This window comes from Strix uralensis, chromosome 22, assembly GCF_047716275.1.
Source record: "Strix uralensis isolate ZFMK-TIS-50842 chromosome 22, bStrUra1, whole genome shotgun sequence".
In the NCBI taxonomy this organism is placed as follows: domain Eukaryota; kingdom Metazoa; phylum Chordata; class Aves; order Strigiformes; family Strigidae; genus Strix; species Strix uralensis.
In genome coordinates this window covers 5574312-5579144 of record NC_133993.1, presented here as the reverse complement: position 1 = coordinate 5579144, position 4833 = coordinate 5574312, and the positions used below count along the sequence as shown (strand labels likewise).

General features: G+C 55.2%; 1 pseudogene; it reads right to left on the bottom strand.

Moving 5' to 3' along the window:
• Positions 1 to 1549: 1549 nt before the first annotated feature.
• Positions 1550 to 2298, bottom strand: LOC141953301 (feather keratin Cos1-1/Cos1-3/Cos2-1-like; annotated as a pseudogene).
• Positions 2299 to 4833: the final 2535 nt, after the last annotated feature.

Genomic DNA, 4833 nt, shown 5'->3' with positions numbered 1-4833 from the left:
GCTAATTGCTCCAGAAGGATGCTCAGCTTAGTGGGTGTCCAACCATAGTCTAGTTCCCTTGGGCAAAGACATTGGCAGCGTTCTCTCCTCTTCCGAGTCACACTTGCTGAAATCTCCAACCACGGTCTACGTGATAGAGGGAAGAGGGCTTGCTTAGTCTGGAGAAAAGGAGGCTCAGGGGAGAGACCCCGTTGCTCTCTACAACTAGCTGAAAGGAGGTTGTAGCGAGGTGGGTGTCTGTCTCTTTTCCCAAGTAACAAGCGATAGGAAGAGAAGAAACAGCCTCAAGTTGTGCCAGGGGAGGTTTAGATTGGATAGCAGGAAAAATTTCCTCACTGAAAGGGTGTATTGCAATCAAGACCCACATACTTCTCAGAGAAAATGGGGTGCTGCAGGGCTAATAACTTTTTTGTTTCTTAGCCTTGTTCACCTAGCGAGGCGTATACTGCAGGCAGGGAACAGCAAAAACTGCAGTGCTGGGAAGGCCCTGGCCTGCATGTGAGGAGCAGTGGTGGTGTGAGCAGAGCTTGGTCTGGCCCTGCCGCGGAGGTCTTGAGGAGCCAGGGAAGCTGAGTCCAGGCAGCGTCATCCCCAGCGATTTTGCCATGGATGGGTTGGTACCTGTGCTGCGCCGCCGTGTCCGTAGGGCACAACAGATGCTTGACCCATGGAGCTGCCTGTGGGGGTCACCTGAGGAATGCCAGGATTTAGAGCATTACCCGGGGCTGAATGCCAAGGTCTGACAGGAAATTTTCAAGTACCACTGGAAAGCATACCTAAGCGTTGGCATTAATAGTGAAGCCGCAAGTTGACTGCACAGGGAAGAGGGACACCTGAAAGAAGCCGTGAGAGCCTTTTGGGGCTGTTGGGTTTACAGGGAGTGGGGACTGCAGTGCGTAGCCTGAGTGTGGCTGCTACCAGTCCTAACTCGTGAATTACCTCAGGCCTGCACGTCTGGACAGCAGCTGGGTTCCTGTCTCATCTGCCTGTGCCCGTGTGCGCTGGCCACGGACGCCAGATCGGGTAATGTAGGGGAGGGGAATGGGGAGGTGAGGTTGTGGGGCTGTCCCCAGGCATTGTTGTTTCCCACCCCCACTCCTGCCACCCTTTGGAGCCATGTTCTGACTCATGGCCATTGGCTGTGGCGTAGCCAGGGATGTCTCCCATAGCTGCAAGGAAAAGCGGTCGGAAAAAGTTGCCTCAGAAGGAAGGAGGACTCGGAGGCCCAGGCTTGGATGCAGCACAACTTTAATGAGTCTAAAGAAGGAAAGGAGGTGGCTGACAGGGAGCACCAGGGGCAGGCACCGAGATGCGGTGGAGCTCCTGCAGGGTGTGTGTCGGCCTGTCCTGCAGAAGGAGGGAGTCCAACAGGTCCCTGCTCGGCTGGCGTTGGGAGGTGGTGACAGGCAAGGCAAGAGAGAGAGAGGAGAGTGGAGGAAGGAAAGAGTGGCCCGAAGCCCTTCATACAAGGCCCCGAAGCTCTATCTCCTGTCCAGCACCATGTTCTGAGGTCTTGGGAGGTTCTTGCCCGAGGGTGTTGCCAGCACCTTTAGCAGGGGGGGCACCTTCTGCCACAGTAGCGGCTGGTAATGCAGGAGAGGTCAAAGCCCCCAGAGTTGATGGGCACTCCGTCACAGCTGAGGATGCTGCCAACGGCAGCGGAGGTGGTAGAGCCCACAACGGTGTTCTGTGGGAAGGAGCTGAGGATGGGGCCGGGCAGGGTCACCACCACGGGGGAGGGCTCGATGACGACGGTGGAGTTCTGGCACTGCCTGACACAGGGCTCATTGCAGCTGTTGGCCAGCGGGGTTGGGCCGCAGGGCTGGCAGCAGGGCACGCACGGGTTGCAGCAGGACATGTCTCGGGGCCGGAGGTGCACCTGGGAGAGAGGGTAGTGGGAAGCAGGAAACGGGGACACGTGAGAAGCCGCACTGCACCCAACCGCAGAGGAGCCGAGGCACCTCCTGGCCCAGCGTACGCTGCCCAGCTCAAAACCCAGGAGCCACCTCAACACAGTCCCAGCCCCTCTCTGCACAAGACCTTCTCTCCCCTTCCCTCTCCCATGAGAAGCAGCTCCCAGCCCTGGGCTAGGACAGCCCACATCAGCTGAGACTGGAGGAAAGACCTCATCTTGAAGGAGGAGGACAAGAGGCTTCACACTCACCTGATTCCCAGGGAGAAGGAGGCGAGAGAAGCGGATGAGAGAGCAGAGCGCTGGGCTGTCTTTTATAGTAGTCCTGCACTGCCTCAGGCCCAGAGGCACCCTTTGTGGAAGTAATAATTTTCTGACAAGCTCATGCCAAATGCAAACCATCCCAGCTAATGGTATGGGCTGTGTCCTGGCTTCCTGCACGGCTGCCTTTTCATTTCCTGGCTTATGCCACGTGCTTTCCCATCCAAAGGCTTCTGTAAGCTTCTGCCGGGATGAGAGCCCTAAGGATTTCCGGGGCAGAAACACGTCAGCGCAGGCGGAAGACTCAGCTCAAGTGCTGGTGGCATCCCGTGCGGTCAGGTGATGTGCACCTGGGTCACTCCTGGGGGATGGCTTGTGGCATAGTTGTCAGGAAATGGGTACCGCTCTCAAGGTTCTTGCCCGAGTGTGCCCAAGGACTCCCATGTGAGAGGACATGCCTCATCCTTTTCTCTTGCTCCCCACATCTCTCTCTGATGGTTGCTCATTGATGCACGCAGGTGGGCTTCAGCTGGGAGGGTTTGACACCTGCTGCAACACTAATGCTGCTCTGAGGACAATTTTGCTGGGCTCATTTGCCTCATGCCCTTCTCTGTGTAGTGTCTGCAGGTCCTCAGGCGAGACCAGGAGCATGTCTGGGGCCCGGTCCTTCCCTGGGGCACCTGAGGACGGTTCTGCCAGTGTGGTCCCCAGCATCTCCTCAGAAGTGTCCCCAGCTGTTGTTGTGTTCCTGCACATGTGTTTTTGTTTGTGCTTGACTCTATGCTGGCTTTATGTGAGCATACAGAGTTTTGCATGATTATGACTTGCATGACTGGTAACTGATGTCCCTGCCTTTATCTTGACCCATGAGGTTCTTTCACCTTGCTCACAACAAGTGACAAAGTCAAAAAGTTCTTTTAGTAAGATAAGATTTAAAAAGTAATATAGATACTGGGTAAATCTTCCATCTCTTCACATGCTGGAAACCCCACATCTGTGCAGCAGCAGATGGTGCCCCGACAGATGTTCCCAAGGCACCCTGCGCAGATCCTGACCGTGGAGGCGTTCCTCCTCCCTCTCATGTGGAGGTGCCGTTTATTCTGTGTAACAAACCAGACCATACGTCTTCTCCTGACAGGCTGGGGCATTATCTCTGTCATAACACCCGCCGGTGTGCAGCACAGGCCAGCATGGGGCACTGCAGCAGATTCCCTTACAGTGGTCCTCATGCCAGCACCGGGGCTTCTCAAGCCTTAAGCGCAAGGGCCAAGCAAGAAGACACGGGTTTCTCCGGCTCACTAACTCCTTGAGTCCAGCGTCCTCCACAAGGCTCCCGGTACGGTGCACAGACTGGGTTTCACTGAACTGCTTGGGGAGCTCCTCTGTCCTTGGGAACAGCTCACGTCCGGGCAGGGCGTGTGCAGCCAAGGAGACTTTGCTGCTGGCTCAGGAGCTCTGTGGTTCACGGCCTGAGAGCGTGGCACAGTGAGGAGCATAAAAAGGCTGTGGCGTGGTGGGACGCTTACTGCCCAGGGTCTCTGTTCCAGTCACTGTTGAGCTGCTCCTCAGAGCTGCTGGGGAACTTGGCACCTGAGCTTTGAGCATGCCCAGGAAGGAACTGCCCCCACGTGCTCTACAAGCAAGACCCTTCACCCCTTTTTGTTGGGGTGATTTTTTACTTTTGAGCCCTTCCTCTTCTCTTCCCCAGGCACTTCCTGGGCACTCCCTCTTGTCCTTCTCCTGATGTTTCTTGGACCTGAGCCCCTTTGGTGGCACCGAACCTCCCATTTCTGTTTCTCCAAATTTCTCTTGCAGTGAGCCTGATGGGAGTCCACCCCACTGCTTTCCAGCCTCTCTACCTCCCCTGTCAGGAAGGGGAGGTAATTTGGATCGAGGGTAGCTGAAACATCATGTCTGCAGCCACAGTGGTATGCATGGCCCCATCTTTTCAGGGGCCAGACATCCTCCCGTAGAGGGCGTTTGGCAACTCCTTTGTGGTTGGAGATGTCCTCAGATACCCGAGCAATAATGACATGAACGCTTAGAGCTGTCTAGTGGCCTGGTCATCTTCCTAGGGGCTCTGGGACCACCCCTGGCTCCTCTGTACGGAACAAGGCCTCACTCTCGTACTCCCACGGCTGCAGAAGCTTGTGTTTCTGGGACAAGCAGAAATGCCCATTGCTGAGGCTGGGACACCAGCAATGACGCTGTGCAGACCAAGCCCCCTCCAGTTTCACATAGCACACGTGTACGCAGTGTTTTGTAATCCCCATAGCAAAGGAAGTTCTGCTTATGCACCACGGAGCAATTTTTACACATCCCCGAACCATCATTAGTGCGCAGGTGCTGTGAGCTGTCCTTAGAATGTAGAGCATGAAGCTGCAGCCTTCTCAGTTCCAACAGTGTTTACGCTCTACGGAAGAACAAGGTACTGTGGGAAATATTTTGAGACTTCATCGATTTGCTTTTGTTCCTTGTAGCTGTCAAAGCACTATGCTCTGCAAAGACATAAGTTACCTCTGTGCCTACACATAGACAGACACACTGCCATTGCGCTCAAGTTTGTCATGGCTTCATCGCGATCGCTGTTAATAATCGGATGCATATCAATCCTCGGTGACACAAACTGGGTTTCTCTTCTCTGAAGACGGAGACCGACA